The 26,126-nt window shown below is 62.5% G+C and overlaps 1 protein-coding gene across 10 annotated transcripts in view; it reads right to left on the bottom strand.

Annotated features, from left to right (window-relative positions):
- Positions 1-19,282, bottom strand: part of PLEKHA6 (pleckstrin homology domain containing A6) — a 51,918-nt gene extending 32,636 nt beyond the window's left edge. For all 10 annotated transcript variants that reach the window (XM_077190475.1, XM_077190468.1, XM_077190472.1 and 7 more), the window contains exon 1: positions 19,230-19,282. The gene's annotated coding sequence lies outside the window, so the exon portion shown is untranslated. The remainder of the gene's footprint in view (positions 1-19,229) is intronic.
- Between the last annotated feature and the right edge of the window lie 6,844 nt (positions 19,283-26,126).

Here is a 26,126-nt window from a genome sequence, read left to right on the forward strand (position 1 = left end):
CTTGGACAAACATCTGCACGGCACCACCCCCGGGCTGCAGCCGGGGCGGCCGCGGGATGGTTTCAATCACGGTCAAATCCCACCAAAAGGCCACAAAACCACCCGGGGGAATGAGGCGGGAGCAGCAGCTGATAAGGCCCTGCAGATGTGGGGCTTGGTTTGGATCCCCGTGTCCATGAGATGCTGTGGAACGGGCACAGCTTTGGGAATTCCCATTCCCACCTGGGATATAAAGCCACAAATTCCTTGTGAACACCCCAGACTGGGAGCACTCAGGGGGTGCAGGGGGGTGAGGTTGAAGCATCCCCCTGCTGCCAGCAGTGATTCTTGAGTGATTCTGCAAATCCAGCAGCTGCTATTCCCACTCTGACCCACCAGGATGGGGCACAGGGTGAGCCCCAGCCTGGGCTCCATCAGGCTGTGGAGCCTCTTGATGAGTTTTGGATAAACTCCCCAATTTTCCGCTCCAGATCTCCCACGCTCAAAAATACAGCAAAGCCACAAACGCGACACCTCAGGGCCACGAGACAGCGGCGGCTTCCACATCGCTGCTGCCACCACGGGATCCCATTTCCCGGGGCCGTTTGCAGGCTCAGGATCAGGGGTTTGGGCAGCGCTGGCTCTGCCCCAGCCCGGGAGCTGCAGCGCTGCCAGGCCTCGGGTGATTCATCCCAACCCCGCGCCCCCGACCTCCCGCAGTCAAGCCCCGACACATTCGGCACATTCCTGGCATAGCCGGCACCCGGAGCCCCACACCTGCCGGAGCGGGAGGCTGGGAAGGTGCCAGCGGCACCATCCAGGCCGTGCCAGCAGATTTATGGATCCCAGGCACGGTCCCAAGGCCGGGGTGGCGGGGCAGGAGCAGCTGTGCTCCGGTGACACGGCGAACCTGTCACCGTGGGCAGCTTTGTCACCTCGCTGAGCGAGCGTCCCCATTGTTTTGCTGGTGCGGCGCCACGCGTCCCTTGTGTCAGGCTGGGTGTGAATGGGGAAATTCTCCTTTTTTAGATCTGATCCCACACCTTGCCGGGCCTGGGAACAGCGTGTCACCGGCGGTGACACAACCGTGCCGGTTGTGCAAGGGCTTTGCACCAAACAGCTCCCAAGGACGCGATCAACGGCGGCTCCGGCTGGTTCCAGGCTGGCCACGGTGGCTCTCCAGCCCCAAACCCATCTGTGGCACATCCCACGGCCCTGGGATTGCGGCCTGGGTGCCAGGAAATGTGTGGGGCAGCCAAAAGCATTCCTGAGTGCCTGGGGAGAGGCACTGCGGAGCCGAGCCTGGCACCCATGGATGGCACAGCAGCTCCAGCCCCCCCAAAAAATGGGCACGTGCCCACCTCACCAATCCCCGTGTACAAAAGGGCCAAAGGTCCCTCAAATTGGGTTTGTCCGAAGCAAAAAGGTCTAAAAAAAACCTCACTCGTGGTTCCCCAAATCCCAGGGTCAGGCTCAGGATTTGCAGCCTTTGCCAAGATTTCCTCTGGAAATTCCCTTGAGACATCCCGGGGGGAATCGCAGCCTTTCCCTCGCTGTCGTCGGATGTGACAGCCCTGATTTATTGTCACCTCCAGCCCACCACACCCTGGTGTGCCCGGGAACGGCTTCCCGGTGAATCACAGCTCATTCCCAGCTTCCCAACCGCGTCCTCATCAGCGCCCCAAGCCCGGAGCAGCCCCGGGCAGCAGCTGCGGGGGAAAAGCCGGGAATCTGCTGGGGGAAAAAACAGACGGAGCCGAAAACCAAACCCTGGGAGTCTCCCAGGCGGTGCGGGGACAAGGACACACCTCTGTGTCACCAAACAGCCCTGGCCGTGTCGCTTGTCCCCCTCCCAGCGCCACCTCCGCAGCGCCACGGGCGGGCCGGGCTCTTGTTTGGTCACCGTGGGACGCTTCCAGTTGGAAATCGGGACAGTTCCAGCAGCGCCGGAGCGCCGCTTCCCAGAAATCCCATGAGCGCCGGAGCCCGGTGCCAGTTCCCCCTTCCTTCTCCCCTACAAATAAACGCGGCCCCGGCGCTTCCTCCGCCCCGCGGGGAGGAGCGGCCCCGGAGCCGGGGAGCGGAGCTGGAAGGACGGGATGGCTGAGCCGGGCTGGAGCCGGGCCAGGCCCGGCCTGGGGAGAGCCCTCGGAGGGGCCTTTGGCGGCGGGGGAGCAGCTCGGGATGAGCCCCTTGGGATGTCAGAGGATTCCCCCTCGGAGTGCTTGCAGGGTCTCTCCAAAAATGTCACGGGATCCCTCAAAAAATGTCACGGGATCCCACCAAGGGTGTCCCAGGATTCCACCCAAAATGTCACAGGGTCCTTCCAAGGGTGTCATGGGATCCCCACCTTGGAATGCCCAAAGGATCCCTCCCAAAAGTGCCACAGAATCACTCAAAAAATGTCACAGGATCCCTTTCAAAACTCACGGGATGCCACCAAAACTGTCACAGGGTCCTTCCAAGGGTGTCATGGATCCCCTCTTGGAGTGCTCATGTGATTCCCTCTTGGGATGTTCACTGGACACTGGATCCCTCCAAAAATGTCGCAGGATCCCCACCTTGGAATGCCCACGGGATCCCTTCCAAAAGTGCCACAGAATCCCCCCCAAAAGTGTCCCAGGATCCTTCCAAGGGTCCTCACAAGCAGCTGGGACCAAGGAGTGGAACAGCCCAAGGGGCTGGGATGGGTTTGCTGAGCCCTGGGAAGAGCCCGAGGCTGTCCCACACTCCCAGAGGGCACAGCCGGGATAAAAGCGTGGGAAGAGCAGCCGGGCTGAGGAGGGAGGTGGGGATAACAGGGGAATCCAGGGCAGGGATCACAGGTGGATCCAGGGCAGGGATCACAGGTGGATCCAGCAGGGAGGGAGATCATGGATGGATCCAGGGCAGGGATCACAGGTGGATCCAGGGCAGAGATCACAGATGGATCCAGGTGGGATCAGAGGGGGGAATCCAGGGCAGGGATCACAGGTGGATCCAGGCAGGGATCACAGGTGGATCCAGGGCAGGGATCACAGGTGGATCCAGGTGGGATCACAGGGGGATCCAGGGCAGGGATCACAGGGGGAATCCAGGGCAGGGATCACAGGTGGATCCAGGGCAGGGATCACAGGGGGGGATCCAGGGCAGGGATCACAGGTGGATCCAGGACAGGGATCACAGGTGGATCCAGGTGGGATCACAGGGGGGATCCAGGGCAGGGATCACATGTGGATCCAGCAGGGATCACAGGTGGATCTGGGGGGATCATGGATGGAGCCAGGGGGGATCACAGGTGGATCTGGGGGGATCACAGGCGGATCCAGGGCAGGGATCACAGATGGATCCAAGGGGGATCACAGGTGGATCCAAGGGGGATCACAGGTGGATCCAAGGGGGATCACTCCAGCAGGTGCCCACGGCTCCGTGGCTCCCATTTCCCATGGGTTTGGCTCAGGGATGCTGTTCCATGTGATTGGAACCCGTGTGCCCCAGGCCAGGAGCCAGCAGGAATGGAGGGAATGTGATCCCAAAGCTCCTGAGGGAAGCAGGGAGGAGCCATCCCTGCCCCGGGGCCTTGTCCCCCCTCACCTTTCCCTGTCCCAGCAGGACGGGGTGAGCTCAGGGAGGGACAGAGCAGGAGCCAGGACTGAGCTCAGCTCCAAACCTGCCCCTGCCAGTGCTGCAGAGCTCATTCCCAGCTCCTGGGCATCCCAGGGATGGCTGGGAGCCATGGCATGGAAACCACAGCCAGCCCACATCCCACATCCCACATCCCACATGAGGACAGGGAAATCCCACTACAGTCATCCCAAATCCCACATCCCACAGCGGGGCAGGAAAATCACACCACAGACATCCCAAATTCTACATCAGGATGGGGAAATTCCACCACAGCCATCCCAAATCCCACATCCCACAGCAGGACAGGGAAATCCCACCACAGACATCCCAAATTCCACATCAGGCCAGAGAAAATCCCACCAGAACCATCCCAAATCCCAAATCCCACATCAGGGCAGGGAATCCTACCACAGTCATCCCAAATCCCACATCCCAGAGCAGGGCAGGGAATCCCACCACAGACATCCCAAATTCTACATCAGGACAGGGAAAATCCCACCACAGCCATCCCAAATCCCACATCAGGATAGGGAAATCCCAAATCCCACATCAGGATAGGGAAATCCCAAATCCCACATCAGGCCAGGGAATCCCAGCACACCCACACGTTGCTGCCAAACAGGGGCTGGGACACCTGACACTGGGATTTGGGGAGCAAAGGGCTTTTCCAAGCTCCAGGAAAACACTGGGAAGCTTGACAGGGCCCACAGGGAAAAGTCAATTTAAAAGAGCCTTTTCTAAACCATCCCTTTAGAGAGAATGAAGCAGGGGACACGGCGGGGTCTCTCCCGGGTGATTTGAAGCAGCACTTCCAGGAGATTTTAGCTGGAATCTCTACAAGAATCCCAGCCAGCTCCCTTAGGGCTGCTCCTCCAGGCTTTGGGCCTGGCCCGTGGCACAGGGACAGGGTAGGATGGGTAGGATCCCCCCCAAACCAGGCAGGATTCTCCCCTAAACCAGGCAGGATCCCTCCGAGCTAGCCAGGATCCCCCCAAAGCTGGGCAGGATCCCCCAAAACCAGGCAGGATCCCCCCGAAATGGGCAGGATCCCCCCAAGCTGGACAGGATCCCCTCCCAAACAGGCAGGATCCCCTCCAGCCTTGCAGAATCCCTCCAGGATCCCCCTCAAAACCAGGCAGGATCTCTCCAAGCTAGGCAGGATTCCCTCAAAACCGGGCAGGATCCCCTTCCAACAGGGCAGGATCTCCCCCAAAACCAGGCAGGATCCCCCCGAAATGGGCAGGATCTCCCCCAGAGCCCCCTCCAGCTGGGTAGGATCCCCCAGGATCCCCTCCAGCCTTGCAGAATCCCCTCCAAGCTGGGCAGGATCCCCCCCAAAACCAGGCAGGATCTCTCCAAGCTAGGCAGGATTCCCTCAAAGCCGGGCAGGATCCCCCCAAAACCGGGCAGGATCCCCTTCCAAGAGGGCAGGATCCCCCCAAAGCTGGGCAGGATCCCCCCAAACCGGGCAGGATCCCCCCCAAAACCAGGCAGGATCTCCCCCAAAACCAGGCAGGATCTCCCCCAAAACCAGGCAGGATCCCCCCAAAACCGGGCAGGATCTCTCCTAGCCGGGCAGGATCCCCCCAAACCGGGCAGGATCCCCCCAATCCCGGCTGGAATCGGAGCCCTGCGCAGCCCCGGGGCTGCTGCCCCTGCCCCGCTGCCGGCCGTGCCAGCCTCATCCTGCTGCCACACCTTCCCCGCAGCTCCGGCACGGAGTTAACCCCTGGCACGGCACGGCACGGCCTGGCCCGTGCCCGCTGTGCCCGCTGTGCCCGCTGTGCCCGCCGTGCCACCTGCCCGCGGTGCCACTGTCCCCGTGTGACACCCGAGGCTGTGTCCCCTCCCCACGAGATGCTCCAAACCCCACCTTTGGCTCCCCCCCAACCCCTCCATCCCTCGGAGTTTCCCTCCATCGCCTCAATCCCGTTTTTAACCCTTCCAAAGCCGGGCAGTGAGGACGCAGCCGCCTCGGTTACCTGCTGCAGGTGCGGAGAGGGCAGAGCCCAGGAGCCCCGAGCTGGCCGGAAAAAGGGACGGGAAAAGCCTCGGTGGCCTCCGGGAGCCTCCGGGAGCCGCCACGTCCGAGCGAGCGCGGCAGGAAGAGCCCGGCTGATAAAGCGAGGGCTGAAACCCGAACCTGCAGCTTGGGCTCCTCGCTATATAAACACCACGCACACCCCCGGCCGCGCTGCCACTCCCGCTGCGACGGCGACAGCGACAGCCGCGCTCCCGAGCCCCTTGTCGCCGGTCCTGCCCTCCCCCGTGCTCCAGGTGGAGCCTCTCGCTGAGTTTGGGGTGGCGCTTCAGGTGCGCTCGGGCTCCACGGGGCGGCTGCGAGCGGGGTTTGGGCTTTGGGGAGGGGACGGGACCCGCGGTGGGCACCGGGTGGGCACTGCCATGCTGGGGAAAGCGGGAATAAACCGCGTGGGAGAAGCGAAAACGCGGGGTTTAGCCTTAAAAATGCGGGTGGGAGGGGCTGAGCGCCGCACTGGGTCAGCCGGTGGGAAATGTCCCCTCGCCCTGGGTGACACCACGGGCGTGACAAGGGCAGGGTGACACCCTGGGCTCGCTGGGGACACGGTGGCTGGTGGCTGATGGCCGGGACGTGGCCACGCCGTGCCACCGCGGACTTCCTTGTGTGGGGAGAATTCCCGCCCTTCCTGCGCAGGGACAGAACCCGCCGGGAGGACAAAACCCGGCCCTGCTTTTCCCAATTCTTCAGGCTCAGCCCCGCACTGGGACGGTCACGTACCACGGGCGAGGCCGGGCCAGGCAGGGTGTCCTGGGAATTATCCAAACGATCCAAATTATCCAAATAATTATCCAGAAAGGGAATGCCAGGAGCTCTGCCGGTGGCAGGGTGAAGCCTCTCCGTGTCACATCTGTGGGGACACTGACAGCTTCGTGCCGCGGAGCTGAGTTTGGGAAGGTGCAGCTCGCATTCCCTGCTCTCCCAAGGCTGATCCGGACCGGAATTCTGGAAATCAGGCACGGAGCTCGGAGCCAGCTCCCCGCCCCGGTTGCACAAGCGGCCCCGAGGGCGCAGTGACAATCCCAGCCTGTTTACCATCCCAGCCACCTGCTGCTCCCCCGGCTCCCAGCGCCCTGGCAGGAAGAGCTGGAGCTCCTGGATCCACCCCAAAGGGCTGGACAGGGCCACCAGCTGTCCCCAGAGCCCCCAGGGACAGGCACAGGGCGTGGGGACACTCCCCAGTACAGGGGGTGCAGCGCCCTGAGCCTCAGCATCCCCCAAAGGTGCTTTGGAAAAGCAAATTTGGATGGAGTGGGATGAGGATTTCCTCCCCAGGGCCACCCCGAGGGTTTTGGCTCCTGGGGATGGTGCCCACCGTGCCCCTGGTATGAAAATCCCCCCCCAGCAGCGATCACAAGGCCTGGCAGCACCCAAATCACCTTCCAGCATCCCCATAAATCCCTGGGGATGGGGCAGGGAACCTCCAGCAAAAATCCCTGGGGATGGAGCAGAGAACCTCCAGCAAAAATCCCCAGGGATGGAGCAGGGAACCTCCAGAAAAAAATCCCTGGGAATGGGGCAGGGAACCTCCAGCAAAAATCCCCAGGGATGGAGCAGGGAACCTCCAGCAAAAATCCCTGGGAATGGGGCAGAGAACCTCCAGCAAAAATCCCTGGGATGGGGCAGGGAACCTCCACCACGGGCTGGAGCTCCTGCCAGCACAGAGAGAGATCTGGGGGAGATGGAGGAGGAATTGGGAGCCTCTCCATGGGTGTTTTGAATGCACAGTCATCAAATTGGCCCCAAATGTGATTTTTTTTCTTCCGTTTCTTTCACCTCAAGAGAAGAAGGAACAGAGCCAACCCCCCCAGGCCGTTCCCAGCCCCAATTCCTGCCCCATCCATGCAGGGAAAGGCGCAGCCTCCACTCGCCAGGGGCTGCTCTGTGACCCCAGCCCCACATGGAGCTTTTTAGGGGATCCCCCACTCCCAAACGGGGGGTTCAGCCCCCCCAACACCTCCCACCCCTCTGGGACACGGAGCATCCCCTCCCCTGCTCCAGCAACCCGAGCCTGAACCCAAGGTCCCGCTTATCTGCAGCTCAAGCATGTCTGCTGATAAGAGGGGATGAGATAAGGCTGGGCAGCCTCGGCGATATCAGCAGCCCTTCCTCCTGCCCTGCACCCCAAGGCTGAGGGGTCCAGCACCCCCCAAACATCCCCCAAACGTCTCCTCCCCCATCAGCCTCTTGCTTGGACAAGCTTTAAAACTTCCACCCCATTTCCCCTGTGGTTGTTGTTTCCTAATCGGGCGAAGCGTTGGTTCAGGGGAAAGGGGAAAAATAGAATTAAAAATTAAAAAAACCCAAACCAAACCAAAACAAACCACGCAACCAAAATAGCAAATAAATCACAAAGCAGAGCAAATAATGTGTCAGGGTTCCCCTGACAGCGCCAGGGGGGGCACACCCAGCCCGGCCCGCATTAGGTGCTGCCACGAAAACTGGAATTGCAAATCATCGCTGCTCAGCCGAGCTGAAAGGAGAGCCAGGAAAACAAAACCAAACCCGCGGCGGCCAGCGAGGGGCACCGGGACCTCTGGCACACACCTGGGGTTGGCGCACACCCGAGCCTTCCTCCTCCTCCTCCTCGCTGGGGGCACCGCGGGCTGAGCGTCCCCCGAGGGAGAAGAGGAGGGGAGCCCATCTCGGGGAGGGGGGAGCAGCTCCAGGGGTCCCCGAGGGTTCCCCGGAAAACAGGAGGGGAACCCACCCCGCGCTCCAGGGGTCACCCCAAAGCTGTGCCAGGCCCCGGTGCCCGCTCCCATCCCGGTGGCAGCGTTGGCAGCCTCGGTGCCATTGCCGGGATCTGCCCGCGCCTGCGACCCCCGCGCCCGGCGGAGCCAGCGTGGGGCTTAAACTGGAGAATTAAAGGGAAAAAAACCCAAAATTCCCCTCTCGGGTGGCACCCCTCGCTGGCACCCGCGGAGGGCGGCACAAAGGGACAGGAGCGGGGGGACCTGCGTGGTGGCACTGCGGGGACACGGGGCTGGCGTGGGGTGGCTTTTCCTCTGGGGAAGGGTGGGGCAGGGAGAGGGGACGGTGCCAGCGGGGTGACAATGCCAGAGGGTGGCACCGCCCGCGGGGTGACCCATGGTGGGGTGGCACCGCCAGAAAGGTGACACTGTCACAATGGGGTGACAACTGCCAGAAAGGTGACACTGCCAGCGGGGTGACACTGCCAGCGGGGTGACACCGCCAGAAAGGTGACACTGCCACAATGGGGTGACACCGCCAGAGGAGTGGCACTGCCAGAGGGGTGGCACCGACCGTGGGGTAACCCTGCCACAGCGGGGTGGCACCGCCAGAAGGGTGGCACCACTGGCGAGGTGACACTGCCACAGTGGGGTGACATCGCCAGCAAGGTGACACCGCCAGAGGGGTGACACTGTCATTGAGGTGACACCGCCAGAGGGGTGGCACCGCCAGCAGGGTGGCACCACTGGTGAGGTGACACTGTCACTGGGGTGGCACCGCCAGCAGGGTGACCCTGCCAGAGGGGTGACACTGCCACAGTGGGGTGACACCGCCAGAGGGGTGACACTGTCAGTGGGGTGACACCGGCCCAGGGGTGGCACCGCCAGCAGGGTGACCCTGCCAGAGGGGTGACACTGTCACTGGGGTGACACCGCCAGAGGGGTGACACTGTCACTGGGGTGACACCGCCCAGGGGTGGCACCAGCAGCGGGGACAAGCGGGGCCGAGGCAGGGGAAGTCCCCAGCGGGGCGCGCTGCCAGGCTGGCACGGGCGCTGCCACCGCCCGCTGTCCCCGGAGCCACCAGGGAGCCACCCCTGTGTCCGGATGTCCCCAGATCTCCCCGGGAGCCCCCGCCCAGCGCCCACCGGGGGCACGGCCCGGGGCGGGGGAAGCCGCAGGATTGCTGCCTCATTAGAGAGCAATTACCGCTAATTACGCCATGGCAACACCCAAAGCCGATCGGGAAATGGGAAACGGGGCTGCTGGGTGCCCGCGGGTGCACAGGCGCGCACATCCCACCCACCCCATCCCATCCCCCATAAAAACCTCTGGAATGAGGACGCTGGGTGCTTCCGTGCCTCAGTTTCCCTGGTTGAGGGCGCGTATTCTGCTCCCAGCCTCGCCCCTGAGGCTCCGACAGCCCCGGCGCCCCCATCCCCGCACCCCAAAATCCCCCGCGGTGCTTCTGCCTCGGAGGGCAGCGCCCCAGTCCCGCAGACCCCATCCCACCCCTGCCGGGATGAGCCCATGGGGACGGGAACGGGTCCGTGCTGCCCCCCCGCCCCTCCTGCACCAGGGCCGGCGCTCGGTGGCACCTGGCAGGGGGTGGCCCTGCTCTGCTCTCGGCCGTGCCGTGCCCCAGGGGCCGTGGCTGCGCAGGGCAGCTGAACTTTGGCCCCATCAGTCTCGTTCCTGCGGGATCCCGCTTATCTGGGCGCGCCACGGCCACAGAGCACCAAGGACACGGGGCCAGGGGACAGCCCGGCAGGAGGGCTCCCTGCAAACCCTCCTGCACCTCCAAAACCCTCCTGGGGCTCCCTGCAAACCCTCCTGCACCTCCAAAACCCTCCTGGGGCTCCCTGCAAACCCTCCTGCACCTCCAAAACCCTCCTGGGGTCCCTGCAAACCCTCCTGCACCTCCAAACCCTCCTGGGGCTCCCTGCAAACCCTCCTGCACCTCCAAACCCTCCTGGGGCTCCCTGCAAACCCTCCTGCACCTCCAAAACCCTCCTGGGGCTCCCTGCAAACCCTCCTGCACCTCCAAACCCTCCTGGGGCTCCCTGCAAACCCTCCTGGACCTCCAAAACCCTCCTGGGGCTCCCTGCAAACCCTCCTGGGGCTCCCTGCAAACCCTCCTGCACCTCCAAAACCCTCCTGGGGCTCCCTGCAAACCCTCCTGCACCTCCAAACCCTCCTGGGGCTCCCTGCAAACCCTCCTGCACCTCCAAACCCTCCTGGGGCTCCCTGCAAACCCTCCTGCACCTCCAAAACCCTCCTGGGGCTCCCTCCAAACCCTTCTGGACCTCCAAAACCCACCTGGGGGTCCCTCCAAACCCTCCTGCACCTCCAAAACCCTCCTGGGGCTCCCTGCAAACCCTCCTGCACCTCCAAAACCCTCCTGGGGCTCCCTCCAAACCCTTCTGGACCTCCAAAACCCACCTGGGGGTCCCTTCAAGACCACCAAAACCCTCCTGGAGGTCTCCCCAAATCCTCCTGGACATCCAGAATCCTCCTGGGGATCCCTCTAAACATTCCTGGACCTCCAAAACCCTTCTGAGGGTCTCTCCAAAACCCTCCTGGGGTCCTTGTAAATCCTTCTGGACCTCCAAAACTCTCCTGGGAGTCTCTCCAGGACTCTTTGCCACCAAGGACAATGGGCAAGGACACAGCCTGCCAGGAGTGCTCACTGCAAACCCTCCTGGACATCCAAAACCCTCCTGGGGGTCCCTTCAAACCCTCTTGGACCTCCAAAATCCTCCTGGGGATCTCTCCAAATCTCCCTGGACATCCAAAACCCTCCTGGGCGTCCCTCTAAACAGTCCTGACCCTCCAAAACCCTTCTGAGGGTCCCTCCAAGACCTCCAAAACCTTCCTGTCGTCCTTGTAAATCCTTCTGGACCTCCAAATCCCTCCTGGGGGTCCCTCCAAATCCTCCAAAACCTCCAAATCCCTCCTGGGGGTGCCTCCAACCCCTCGCGGTGCCCAGCCCGGGCTGTGGGTACGAGGCTCAGGCCGGCAGTGCCAGTGGGATGGGATTTTCCAGCTGTTCCCCCGCAGGCTGGGATGCTGTGCCAGGGCTCTGCCATGGGCACGGCCCCTCCCCGGCCTCCCCCGTGCCCCGCAGCCCCCGGGCGTGCGGCAGCTCCGCGTTCCGCCTGCTCCGGGAGGCGCTGCCGAGCTCGGCGGGACCGGCCGGGCAGGGCGGGGAGGCGGCCGGGGCTGCCGGACCGGTCCCGGCTGTTCCACCGGAGCCCGAGCCCGGCCCGGCATCCCCGGGGCTCCGGGACAGCCCCACGGAGCCACCCGAGCCCCCGGGGGCGGCCTCAGCCTGGTTGTCCCCAGCCCTGTGCCTGTGGATCAGCAGAACCTCATTGCCCAGCTCAGCTGTGGAGCAGCGCCCACGGTGAAGGGTCCTGGGCCCCAAAACCCTCCTGGGGGTCCCTAAAAATCCTCCTGGGTCTCCCTCCAAACTCCCCTGGACCTTCAAAACTCTCCTGGAGGGTCCTTAAAAATCCTCCAAGACCTCCAAAACCCTCCTGGGGGTCTCTCCAAACCCTCTTGGACCTCCAAAAGCCTCCTGGGGGTCTCTCCAAATGCTCCTGCTGCATCTCCAAAACTCTCCTGTGGGTCCCTAAAAGTCCTCCTAGACCTTCAAAATCCTCCTGCAAGTCCCTCCAAACAATCCTGGACTTCCAAAATCCTCCTGGGTGTCCCTCCAAACAATCCTGGACCTCCAACATCCTCCTGGGGGCTCCCGACAAATCCTCCTGGACATCCAAAACTCTCCCAGGGGTCTCTTCAAACCCTCTAGGATCTCCAAAAGCCTCCTGAGGGTCTCTCCAAATGCTCCAAAACCCTCCTGGGGAGTCCCTAAAAGTCCTCCTAGACCTCCTGGGTGTCCCTCCAAACTCCCCTGGATCTTCAAAACCCTCCTGGGGGTCCCTTCAAATGCTCCTGGATCTCCAAAACCCTCCTGGGGAGTCCCTAAAAGTCCTCCTAGACCTCCGAAACTCTCCTAGGGGTCTCTTCAAGCCCTCTAGGATCTCAAAAACCCTCCTGAGGGTCTCTCCAAATGCTCCAAAACCCTCCTGAGGGTCTCTAAAAATCCTCCTAAACCTCCAAAACCCTCCTGGGGGGGTCCCTACAAACCCTCCTGGATGTCCAAAACCCTCCTGGGGGTCCCTCCAAATGCTCCTGGATCTCAAGATCCCTCCTTAGGGTCTCTCCAAACCCTCCTGGGGGTCTCTCCAAAAGCTCCAGGACCTCCAAATCCCTCCCAGCTCCGCTCCCACCCCACCTGTCCACGGAGAGGGATCTCCCACCCCATCCTGGAGAAATCCAGCAGCCACAATCCCTTTTTTTTTCCACCTGGACGCGACGCCCGGGTCTCGGTGTCACCGAGGAGCTGCCGGAGGAGCCACTGCCGGCTCTGTTACGTAAGGAAAGCTCGGAGAGGGGGAAAACGGCGGCTCCCGGTGGCTGCGGCGGGAGGGGAGAGGCAGGAACGGGGGTGCGGGAGCGGCGGGAGGATGCGGGGAGCAGCGGGAGGACGCGGGATGCTCACCAGGACAAGCCCCAGCCCCTCCGGTTCCAGCCCCCCAGGGATGGGGACGCCCCGAGGAGCGGAGGGACGGTCCCGGGGATGGCGGAGGGCACCGGGAGGCCCGCAGCGGGTCCTGCCTCCCGCTCCGAGAACAAAGGGATGGATGCTCGGGAAAGGCTCCGGAGGGACTCGGGAGCAGCTGCGGGGACACCGCGGGGTGGGAGAGGGGCTGGGGTTTGAATAAATCCCGGGAGAGGGGATGGGGGGACACGGAGGGAGGGAGGGAGCACGCGCACGATCCAGGATCACGGACACGGGGGGATCACGGACACCGCGTGGGAATTATGGAAACAGCGTGGGGGGATCATGGACACGGCACGGGGGGAGCAGGGACACAGTGTGGGAATTATGGAAACAGCGTGGAGGGATCATGGACACGGCACGGGGGGAGCAGGGACACAGCCCAGGATCATGGACACAGCATGAGGGGATCAGGGACACGATCCAGGATCAGGGACACGGCATGGGGGATCATGGACATGGCATGTGGGGATCACGGACACGGTGTGAGGGATCATGGACATGGCACAAGGATTATGGAAATGGCACAGGAATTATGGATACAGGATGGGGATTAGGGAAACAATGTGGGGGGATCACAGACACGATGTGGGGGGATCGTGGACACGGCACAGGATCAGGGACACGATCCAGGATCACGGACACGGCATGAGGGGATCACGGACACAGTGTGAGGGATCATGGACAAGGCATGTGGGGATCAGGGACACAGCCCAGGATCATGGACACGATCCAGGATCACAGACATGGTGTGGGGGGATCATGGACATGGCACAGGATCAGGGATATGATCCAGGATCATGGACACGATCCAGGGTCATGGACACGGCACGGGGATTATGGATACAGCACAGGAATTGTGGAAACAACGTGGGGGGATCACGGACACGGCCCAGGATCAGGGACACATCATGGGAGGATCCTGGACATGGCTCAGGATCACGAACATGATCCAGGATCACGGACACAGCGTGGGGGATCACAGACACAGCCCAGGATCATGGACACAATCCAGGATCAGAGACACAGCATGGGGGGATCACGGATATGGCTCAGGATCACGGACACAGCCCAGGATCATGGACGCGATCCAAGATCACGGACACAGCGTGGGGGGGATCACGGACACGGCCCCTCCCCAACGCCCCGGCCCATCCCCGGCCCGCGGGTGTTCGGAGCAGGGCGTCTGTCGCCGGGCTGCCAAACACACACAAAGGCGTCTCATTATCCCCTAATTAGTGCCTTGCCGGCTCCTGCAATTAACACCCGTGCAGGCGGCTGCTGTTGAGGTAAACAGAGGGTTTGAAGAGCCCTGGAGAGCCGGGGGGCCCTGGCGGGGTGGGGACCACCCATGAGCCCAGAGGGTCCCACTGAACTCCAGAGCCCTCCAGTTCCTCTGGGAGAGCTGGGCAGGGAACAGGGACACCGTCCCCTGTGCCAGGCGGCTCCAAATCCCATAAACCCGGCCTTGAACACTTCCAGGGATGGGACAGCCACAGCTTATCTGGGAAATCCATCCCAGGGCCTCCCCACCCTCTCAGCAGGAATTCCTTCCCAAATCCCATCCATCCCTGCCCTCTGGCAGCGGGAGCCGTTCCCTGCTTCCTGTCCCTCCATTCCTTGTTCCAAATCCCTCTCCAGCTCTCCTGGAGTCCCTTCAGGCACTGGGAGGGGCTCTGAGCTCTCTCCGGAGCCTCCTCTCCCATCCTGGCTCCAAGCAGAGATGCTCCAACCCTCGGAGCACCTCCGTGACCTCTGGGCCGGCTCCAGCAGCTCCACTTTCTCCCAGAAGGAGCCCGTGAGTCAGGAGCAGCCGGGCTGGACCCGGGTCCTGCCCCGGGGGAGGCCGAGCCTCCCGTCCTCCTGCAGAGCCAGGTGTTCGTTCCCTGGAAACATCAAAGGTCTGGAATGGCCTTTCTCCGGCTGACCCAGAAACGCGGATCAAGAGCTGCCTCATCCCTTAATTGAGAACTTGGTGACTTGGAATCTTTATTAAAGAGCTTTAGTGGATTCGGAGATTAAGGGCACAACCCGGCCGCTGCCACCATCCAGCCTCGCTCCTGTCACCATCCAGCCTCATTCCCTGCCACCATCCATTCCCTGTCACCATCCAGCCTCACTCACTGCCACCATCCATTCCCTGTCACCATCCAGCCTCACTAACTGCCACCATCCAGGCTCATTCCCTGTCACCATCCATTCCCTGTCACCATCCAGCCTCCCTCACTGTCACCATCCAGCCTCATTCCCTGCCACCATCCAGCCTCGCTCCTGTCACCATCCAGCCTCGCTCCTGTCACCATCCATTCCCTGTCACCATCCATTCTGTGCCACCATCCAGCCTCATTCCCTGCCACCATCCATTCCCTGCCACCATCCAGCCTCATTCCCTGCCACCATCCAGCCTCATTCCCTGTCACCATCCAGCCTCCCTCACTGTCACCATCCATTCCCTGCCACCATCCAGCCTCACTCACTGCCACCATCCAGCCTCGCTCACTGCCACCATCCAGGCTCATTCCCTGTCACCATCCATTCCCTGTCACCATCCAGCCTCACTCCTGTCACCATCCATTCCCTGTCACCATCCAGCCTCATTCCCTGCAAGCCGGGGCCTCCTCACCCCGCAGCCACTGCTCTGGAGCCTTTTCCCTGCTCCAGCCTGGCTCTGGAGCTCTGGACAAGCCCTGGAAGGGCTCCCTGTGCTGCTACCACCAAGTAAAAACCAGAATCAAACCAAATCCACGTGGAAAAGTGGAAAAGCAGCGCTGCCTGCACAGAACAACCCAATCCCGGGGGATTTTCCACCTTGGGATGGTGGAAGGAGCAGGCAGGGCTGGAAAGGGGGGCTCCACATGTGCCCCCTCCCTCTCTCTGCCTGCAGGTTTCAATCTACCCGTGCCCCTGCACTCCTCAGCTGTGCCAGGAGAAGCAGGGATGTTGTGGACCATCACCGTGCTGGGAGAAGCAGGGATGGATGTTTTGGATCACCAGGGATGTTTTGGATCATCAGGGATGTTTTGGATCACCAGGGATGTTTTGGATCATCAGGGATGTTTTGGATCATCACTGTGCTGGGAAAGCAGGGATGGATGTTTTGGATCACCAGGGATGTTTTGGATCACCAGGGATGTTTTGGATCATCAGGGATGTTTTGGATCATCACCTCCCCACGGGGCAGTGGGAAGGGGCTGCCGGCGGGGCAGGACTTCCCTGGGTGGGCGGAGAGCTGCGAACGCTGCGGAGGAAGGAGGATGGAGAGGAGGCAGCAGCGCGCTCCTCCAGGCGCTGTTCCTGCTGCTGCTGCTGCTGCGGATGATCGTGTGTTTTCCCAGGAAAACAGGAGTGGGGGATGCTACTACCAAATCCTGGGAGAGAGAGAGAGAGAGAGGAGCAGCAGCGGAGCCACACAGCCCCTTCCAGCCCAGCTTTAGGAGAAATCCCCAGCCCAGCTGATTCCTGGGGGCACAGATGGAGCAGAAAACAACCCTGACCCTGCCTGGCTGGCTCAGGAGGCCTCGGGGGGATTAAAAACCCCTCAGTGCCCATCTGGGGTGGGGTTTGTGCCTCTCAGTGCCCATCTGGGGTGGGTTTTGTGCCCAGTGGTGTGGGGGATGTGGGCACCACCACACACACACACACACACGGGCACACAGGCACACTCACCCGTGTCACGGTGACACGCGGCCATGGCCACGCTCTTGTCCCTTGTCCCTTCCCCACGGAATGGAGCAGCCGCTGGTCAGCGGTGCCCTCGAGGTGTTGGCACCGTGGCCTCACCCAGGCAGTGCCAGCCACGTCCCTCACCCTCCTTGCCCGTCCCTCCTCTGCCTCGTCCTCGCCAGCCTCCCGCCGGTTTCTATGGGAACTCGGCAGGAAAACGCGGCTTGCAGCGCCAGCCCGGTGCCAGCTGCTGTCACCCTGTCACCGCCTCTGCCAGGGGCACCTCTGGGCACCCCTCGCCACAGCCCCTGTCCCTGTGGGATGGCCCTGCTGGCCCAGTGCAGCAGGGTGGGTGCCAGGGGTCCCCCGCAAACGCCGATGTCCATTAAAACTGGATTTTGTGCTTCCCATGGGATTTTTAGCTCAGGAATTGTAATTCCTCAGCCACCCCCTCTCTGGGATCCTAATCCTGGCTCAGTGTCCCCATGGGGTGGCTCGGGGTGGGTGACAGGCCCAGGTGTCCCCCAGCCACGGCTCTGCCAGGCCAAGGAGGGAAGGAGCTGGCTTGGGAAGCATCTCCTGGTGAAGGGATGGGGACAAGAGGGACAGGGGCAGGTCTGAGTGGGACAGGAGCTCCAGGAGCTCCCCTTTCCCTTGAGGAAATGCCAGCAGGACCCTGGGGAAGGGTCTGGAGCAGCCACACGCACACACCGAGCCCTGGGCACCCCGGGATGAGCTCGGTGCAGAGCACGATTCACAAGATTCATGGAGGGATTCAGAACGGGATCCATGGAGGGATCAAGGTGGGATTCATGGAGGGATTAATGGAGAGATCAGGGTGGGATTCATGGAGGGATCACAGGGGGATCCATGGAGGGATCACAGTGGGATTCACAATGAGATTCACAGAGGGATCACAGGATTCATGGAGGGATCACAACGGGATTCAAGGTGGGATTCACGGAATCGTAGAGGGATCACAGTGGGATTCACAACAGGATTCACGGAGGGATCACAACAGGATTCATGGAAGGATCACAGTGGGATTCATGGGGGGATCACAGAGGGATTCAAGGCAGGATTCGTGGTGGGATTTGTGGAGTGATTGTGGTGGGATCCACGGAGGGATCACAGTGGGATTCATAGAGGGATCAGGGTGGGATTCATGGAGGGATCTACAACATGATTCACGAAGGGATCATAGTGTGATTCACAGTGGGATTCACGGCGGGCTCACAGCGGGATTCACAGTGGGATTCATGGAGGGATTCACAGCGGGATGCATGGAGGGATTTACAGTGGGATGCATGGACGGATGCACCGCGGGCTCACGGCGGGCTGCAGGAGCTCCTGCAGCCGCGCAGGAGCGGCAGAAAGCAGCGGGGTGCTGCCGATGCCCGGCTGCAGAGCCGCCCGCAGCGCCGCAGCTCAGCCTGGAGCGGCGGATCCTGCAGCAAACGCCGGCCCCGGCTCCCTCCATTGCCGGCGCTCTCCGCACCCCGCGGTGGCCCCGGCGCCCTCCCCGCACGCCGGGATTAACGGAGCGGCTCCCGCGGCCATCTGGAGCGGGGGGCCCGCCCCCCTGCCCCCCTGCCCCTGAGGGACCGCGGGGTGGCAGCGCCAGGTGCGGCCCGGACCCGCTCGGAGGTGCCGGGGTGAGCGGACGCCCCCGGCCCGCGGTCAGCAGGGGGGTCCCCCGGGGCGGGGGGGGGAAAAGGCCGGTCCGGCCCCTTCCGCTGGGGTTTAATAGACTCGTGGCGTATGAACATCCCCATCATGTGATGAATCAGAGGCTGTTTCCCTGCGAGCTGCGAGCGGCGCAACAAAGCTGCGATTGAGGGCTCGGGGCAGCGGCTGCGCCTCTCGCGTCTCCGGCACCGCCAGACACCCCCCGGTGCAGGGGGGGCCCCGGAGCGGCGGCGCTGCCCTTCCTCCCGGCCCAGAGGAGGAGGAGGAGGCGGAGGAGGAGAAGGAGGAGGAGGAGGAGGAGGAGGATGGCTCTCCGCTCGCAGCAGGCAGCGAAACGAGCCGCGGAGCCAAGGGAAGGTCTCGGCTTTCCTGGGAAGCGCCAGACGACATCTCTCAGCCCCATCCATCACATCCCGTCCCCAGCGCGGCACGCGGCTCTCGGGGGTCCGGCCCTTCCGAGCCCCCCCTCCTTTACCAGGATGGGGTTTGGGGGTGCTGAGACAGCGAATAGCGGGGCTCCCCCAAAGCCTCGGCGCTGCTCTGCCCCTGCACGGAGTCGGGGGCTCCAAACCCAGGGGCTCCCAGCCCGCAGCATTTGGGGTTTTGGGGACACAAACCAGCTCGCAGCCCATAAACACACGGCGGGAACAGCTCGGGGGGCCCCACTCGTCACCCAAAGCTGGGCACGAGGGGCAGGGGGTGCAGGGGGAGCCCCTCGGGCAGCCGGGGGGTGCCGGCCCCCACAGCGCGCCCTGCTCTGCCCGTGGGGCCGGAGCGCAGCCCCCCCTTCCCTAAAAGAGCCCCCCCAGCACCCTGAGGGGCTGCGCTGCCGCTCCGCGCCCCCCGCTCAGCGCCCGCGGGGAGGAGGAGGAGGAGGAAGAGCGGAGGAGGAGGAGGAGGAGGAGGAGGAAGGAGCCGCGCCGGAGGCACTCACCGTGCGGGGCGGGCAGCGGCCGGATCCCCCCCGCTGCCTACGGGCGCAGCATCTTCCCGGCCACCCGCAGCCCGAGCGGGAGCCCGAGCCGGAGCGGGAGCCGGAGCCGCAGCCGGAGCCGGAGCTGGGCATGCTCGGGGGCCACCGAGCGGCACGTGACGCCGGGCTGGCACCGAGCGGGGCGGGGGGGCCGCGCCGCCCCCACCGCCCCCCACCCCCGCAGCCCCCGGGGGCACCGCGCCGAGCCCCCCCTGGGCCCCGCCGGGGGGAACCGCGACCCTGCCGGGGCATGGAGAGCGATGCACGGCCCGAGCACAACCCCCGCACCCCGCGGGGAGCAGCCGGGACCCGCTGGACCCCGCATCCCAGAGCCTGGAACCGCATCCCAGAGCCCGGAACCGCATCCCAGAGCCTGGGCACAGCCTGGACCCGCATCCCAGAGCCTGGGCACATCCTGGACCCGCATCCCAGAGCCTGGGGGTCAGCCTGGACCTGCACCCCAAAACCTGGGCACATCCTGGACCCAAATTCCAGAACCTGGACATATCCTGGACCCGTATCCCAGAGCCTGGAACCGCATCCCAGAGCCTGGGGGTCAGCCTGGATCTGTACCCCAGAACCTGGGCACAGCCTGGACCTGCACCCCAAGACCTGGGCACATCCTGGACCCAAATTCCAGAACCTGGACACATCCTGGACCCGTATCCCAGAGCCTGGGCACAGCCTGGACCTGAATTCCAGAACCTGGGCACAGCATGGACAGGAATTCCAGAACCTGGGCACAGCCTGGACCTGCACCCAAAAACCTGGGCACAGCCTGGACCCACATTCCAGTACCTGGGCACAACCTGGACACGAATTCCAGAACCTGGGCACATCCTGGACCCGCATCCCAGACCTGGGGGTCAGCCTGGACCTGCACCCCAGAACCTGGGCACAGCTTGGACACGAATTCCAGAACCTGGGAACAGCCTGGACCCAAATTCCAGAACCTGGGCACATCCTGGACCGAGCTCCCCTGCACATCCCCATGTCGGGGCACAGAGGGGACCCTGCTCCCTTTCCCACATCCCAACATCCCAGATCCTGCACTCCAGCATTGGACAACGCTCCCCAGGCACCCCAGCACTGGAAAGGGGGACAGAGAGGTCCCCTGGATTCCTCCCCATCCCTGGGACCGTGCATCCCTCGGGATCCTGCACCTGGCAGGTCAGGGGAGCCCCTTTGGTGCCAGCCAGGTGTGGAACCCTCTGGAGCAGGGTGGGATCTGCACCCCGGGATTGTCACCCACGGGGAGGGGATGGGCAGCAGGACAGCCCCCAACAGCTGAGCTGGTGGCCAGGATGGCTCAGGTGAGGCTGGCAGGACCCAGCCTGGACTGAGCTGGGTCCCAGCCTGGTGACTCCTGGAGCTGGGCACGGAGGCACCGACCCTGCAGATTGCAGCCCTACAGCCATGGCACCGTGCCCCAATCCATGGCACTGCCCTCATTCTGCCTGTCACAGCTGCCAGGCCCGTGGTGGCACCCAGCTGGGGCTCAGAGCCCACAGGGACCTCCCATCCCGGGCCTGGGGACAGCCAGGCTGCTCCAGGAAGGGAAAACCGGCGGCCGCCCTTGATCCTATAATCCCCCATTAGCCACAGGGCTTTAGGGGCTGGCACTGGGGTGGCTTTCACTGGATCTGCTGCCTCCTGTGTCCCCACAGCGTGGGGGGACACCCTCCCTCCCTGCCAACCCACAGCAGGACCCCAAAATCGCATTGTCCCCACCCCAAGGCCATTCCCCCCTGCTCTGCAGGCAGAGGGGATCCACAGGGGCTGCTCCACCTCCCTCTGTGCTCCTGCTCCCCAAAAAGAGCCCAGGAGAAACTGGGGAGCTCTCGGGGGAGCCCCCAGGCAGGCTGAGCACCCCAGTTTGGTGTTTGGTGATTCCCTGCTCCCTCTATGGCACACCAGGATCAGCCCCATCCCAAAGCCATGGGCACAGCAGGGCCTCTCCTCCTGCAGGCAGAGCTGGGGCAGCATTGGGATGAAAAATCACAAATTTTGGGTGGGAGCACCGGGATAGGGCACTGGGTGCTGCCCACCCACACTCTGGGCTGGGGGTGCCCGGCATCCCCTGGAGCTCCCACAGCTGGGCCCGGTGCCACCTCTGGAGGACAACGGCCACCACTCTGTCCCCTGGGCCTCAGGTGGGGCTGGCAGGACCCTTCCCCAGCCCTGACCTGGTGGCCACCACCTCCCAGCCCCATTCCCTGCCCTGCTGTGACATTTCCAGGTGCTCAGGGAAGGTGGTGGCTCCTGGCCCAGCACAGCTCCAGCCTGAGCAGGAGGCTCCAGGAGCAGCCCCAGTCCCATCCCCTGCTCCCCTGTGACACCCCCAGGTCCCAGGACACACAGGGAAGGTGCTCCCTGCTCCTGGGATCACAGCTCCAGCCTGACCAGGAGGCTCCCAGGGCATCCCCATCCCATCCTTGCTCTGCTGTGACATTCCCAGGTCCTGGGGCACCCACAGAAGCTGCTCCCTGCCCCCAGAATCACAACTCCAACCCCATTTGGAGGCTCTTGGAGCAGCCCCAGTCCCATTCCCAGCCCCACTGTGACATTCCCAGGTCCCGGGACACACAGGAAGGTGGTTCCTCAGGTCACAAATCCAACCCCACCAGGAAGCTCCAGGAGCAGCCCCAGTCCCATTCCCAGCCCCACTGTGACATTCCCAGGTCCCAGGACACACAGGAAGGTTCCTGGGGTCTCAGCTCCAGCCCCACGTGGAGGCTCCCGGAGCAGCCCCAGCCCCACTCCCGGCCCCGTCTCAAGGACGCTGCTCAGATTAGAGCGGCTGATGCCGGCGCTTTGCTCCAGCCCGCCGGGGGATCTTTGCTCCCTTCGCCGGGATTTTATGGCTGTCTGGGCACACAGGGAGAGCTCCGGGAGCCAGGCAGGGACGGGCTCAACGATCCCGTCTGGAGCAGCCTCACCCGGCAGGACCCGGAGCCCCGCGCCAGGCGAGGCACAGCCTGCAGCTCTCAGCCTGTCTAGACACCGAAATCGCCTCGCCACGGCCTCAATCCCAGCACTGGAGGCAAGGAAGGGGCGAGAGGGAATAGGGAACATCCCAGTGGGACGAACCGGGAGCGGCGCCTCGGGCTGGAGCCTCACGGAGCCGCTGCTGCCTCATCCCGGCCAGCGCAGCCAGCTCCGTGCCCCAGGGACCCTCCGCTCCTCCCCACAACATCCGAGAGATGCAGGAATTCCCCGCCGGGCTCCGGGGGATGTTTCCCTGCGGGATGACGCGGGGAAGGGGGTGGCTGGCTCGCCCACCCCACCCCGGAGCCTCTCCGAGGAGAAATTTTGCATCTGGGATGGGCGTTTGGAGCAGGAGCTGCAGGTGCAGGGCCCGGAGCTGGGGCTGCTCCTGCCCCGATCCCGTGAAAATCCCGCAGCATCCCGGGCTGCAAAAGCTCCTCCCTCGGCCCTTTCTCACTTACTTGATGAAGTAGAGGCCGCCGTGCATGGTGGTGTCCACCTCCCAGCCTCGGGGCAGCCCTGCGGGGACAGGCCAGCAGCGGGGTCACCCTCCCTGTCCCCCCGGGGAAGGGCAGGAGGGTGAGGGCAGGGATTGAGGGGTGACACTTTGTGCTGCCGCGGTTGGCTCTCCCAAGGCTCCCAACTGCATTTTTGGAGAAGTTTGAGGCCCCTCCTCATCAGAGAGCACAGGAGGGAGGGGAAAATCCACCAGGGAAACCCACGCTGGGGAGGCAGCATCACCTCGTAGAACCCCCCAGCCCTCCCCAGCTCCTGCTGGGTCATTTTTGGGGGGTCTCCTTTGCACTCCCGTGGGGATTTCACTGCACATTTCCCAATCCTGGCCCCCAGGAGCCGGGCCCAGGCTCACCTGTGCAGGAGAAATGCCCGCTCTGGATGGCGTAGCCCGAGCCCGGGTGCACCCAGCTGGTGGATTTGGTGTCGTCGCTGTGAGGGACAAGGACAGAGGGGCTGTCAGCACCCCCGGGGGGCTCAGCAGCCCCTTCCCCATCTCTTGGCACCACGGGGGACTTCTCCAGCCGAACGAGTTTGATTTTAGAGGGGAAACTGTGACAGCAGCGTCCCCAAGAAGAGAGAAACGGGAGGACAGGAGAGGCGGCTGTGCCATGGGACAGCGCAGGGACCTCAGACCGAGCCCCCCACCCTTTGCAGCCCCCCGAGCTCCTCACCCCGCTCCCCCAGCCCCAGCAGAGCCCCCTCCCCAGCCAGGCCGGCTCCGGGCAGGACCGTACTTGATGAAGAAGATCCTCCCGTCCCCGCAGACGCCGTAGGTCCACCTGCCCGGCAGGTCCAGCCAGTTGATGTCATCCCCCATGGGGGTTCGGGCACGGGGGGCTCGGGCGCGGGGCAGCGGGGACGGCGCCCGCCTCGCTCGGGAAGCGCCCGGCAACGAGTCCGGGAGCAAAGGCTCAACTCAGCCCTTCCACCCCGGCTCTGTTTGCTGCGAGTAACCCGGCAGGGAGGGAAAAGTGAAAAAAAAAAAAAAATTGCCGGCCAAACCCATGGAGTTTAACCCCCTCGGAGCCGCGGTGCGCAGGGCACGCTCCCAGCCCTCCCCGTGACTCTCCAGGGCCAGCTCGTCACTGCTTCCTCCAGTGCCTACTCGCTGTAATTACCATCAATTAACTCGAGGTGAGTAATTATGGAGTTGTTACTTCCCTCTCCTGTTCATTTGGAACAATGTCGGATTCTTCTGGGCCGTCTGATCTCGCAGCCAAGCCGTATGTAGGGCACCCTGATGATTATCTGTGGTACTTCTGGGGCTGCCCACCGGGTATTTTCTCTCGCAGCCCTCAATTAAAAGTCTTTCAAGGCCAAAGGTGGGGTCTGGGAGGCACCTGGGCCGCTGATTGAAGGAGCCAATTTGCCCTCCTGTCTCAGCGGCGCCTTTGCAAAGCTGCTCATGGCACCAGCAGGGAGATGCTGGCTCAGGAGAGGCCCCAGAGATGGAAAAGAAGGAAAAAAAATAGATTTCCTGGTTCCCAAAAACTCCCTGGTTCTCAGAGCAGGGATTTTAGGATTATTAAAGTTGGAAGAGACTTCCAAGATTGAGCTGAGTGTTTGACTGAGCACCACCAGGGCCACTGAAGCATTTTGGGGTTTTTCCTGCTCAGTCCCCACATCAGAGCTGGGATTTGGGGAAACCAGTTCCCCGAAAGCTTTTCCTGGTGTTCTTTGAACCACTGGGTGAGAAAAACACGTCTGGTTGGTCCCTTTGGGAGAGCAGCTGATGGCACCCGGCGCTGCCACCGTCCTGGGCACTGTTTCACCTGGAAAACTTCATTCCATGGGCATTGTTTCACCTGGAAAATCTCTATTCCCTGGGCACTGTTTCACCTGGAAAATCTCTATTCCCTGGGCATTGTTTCACCTGGAAAATCTCTATTCCCTGGGCTTTGTTTCACCAGGAAAACTCCATTCCATGGGCACTGTTTCACCAGGAAAAGCTCAATTCCCTGGGCATTGTTTCACTAGGAAAATTCCATGGGCATTGTTTCACCTGGAAAAGCTTTATTCCAATTGTTTCACCTGGAAAAGCTCAATTCCCTGGGCATTGTTTCACCTGGAAAAGCTTTATTCCAATTGTTTCACCTGGAAAAGTTCAATTCCCTGAGCATTGTTTCACCTGGAAAAGCTCAATTCCCTGAGCATTGTTTCACCTGGAAAAGCTCCATTCCAGAGGAACCTGGGAATACCAGCAGGGCTTTTTGTTTCCATGGAATCCCAGACTGGTTTGGCTTGGGAGAGACCTTAAAGCTCATCCAGTGCCAAGGGCAGGGACACTTTCCTTATCCCAGGTTAATCCAAGCTCTGTCCTGGGACACTTCCAGGGATGGATATCCAGTGTTATCCACAGGGATCCGTCCCTTTGGGTGACTCTGCCACGTTCCCAACACGAATCCCTGACTCCCACCCTCCCCATCCATCCATGACTGTGCCCCAAATCCCCCAATTTCCCCCAAAGAAGGAGCAAGACAGAGAAGTGGAAGGATCTGGGATTGAGGGAAATAAATCAGGAGCTCAGGCCAGGGCTGGTCCAGGGTTGTGGTGATTCCCAGGGTGCCCAAATTCCATCCCCTCCCAAACCAGGCGGATTTGCTGCCTTTCCCTGGGATAACAAAAGCCTTGGGGACACCAGGAAGAGGAAGGGGACAGTGGGATGAGAGGGAATGTGTCCTGCAGGAAGATCCATGGCCTTGGACAGGGATGCTGGTTTGGGGGATGAGGATTTTCCTTTCTCCTTTCTTTTTCCTTTCTCCTTTCCTTTTTCCTTTCCTTTCCTTTCCTTTCCTTTCCTTTCCTTTCCTTTCCTTTCCTTTCCTTTCCTTTCCTTTCCTTTCCTTTCCTTTCCTTTCCTTTCCTTTCCTTTCCTTTCCTTCCCTTCCCTTCCCTTCCCTTCCCTTCCCTTCCCTTCCCTTCCCTTCCCAGCACCGATGTCCCCACAGAGAAGCCACCAGCTGCCACCTCCTCCTCCTCCACACCATTCCAAGCCCCCAAACCACGCTGGGACCAGGGAACAAAGGGAGGGGAGCAGCTCCAGAAGGGATGTGTGGTGAGGTGACAGCGCTGTCCCCCCGGCAGGGAGGACACCGAGCCCGCGGTGACCCTGCTGGGTGACACAAAGCCCGGTTGGGGACGTTTCCTGCTGGCTCCCGTGCCTCAGGCACCAGGAATGTCACAGAACCGGGCGCTGCTCCGCGCTAAGTGGCGGTTGTTGCTCCCGCCCTGGATTTTCCTGTCCCAAAACTCATCCAGAGGATGGAGGGGGCGGTGACACCTTGGGGACAGCCTCAGAGGAGGCGGTGACACTTTGGGGACAGCCTCAGAGGGGGCGGTGGCACTTTGGGGACA

The sequence above is a fragment of the Agelaius phoeniceus genome, chromosome 25 (genome assembly GCF_051311805.1).
Source record: "Agelaius phoeniceus isolate bAgePho1 chromosome 25, bAgePho1.hap1, whole genome shotgun sequence".
In the NCBI taxonomy this organism is placed as follows: Eukaryota; Metazoa; Chordata; class Aves; order Passeriformes; family Icteridae; genus Agelaius; species Agelaius phoeniceus.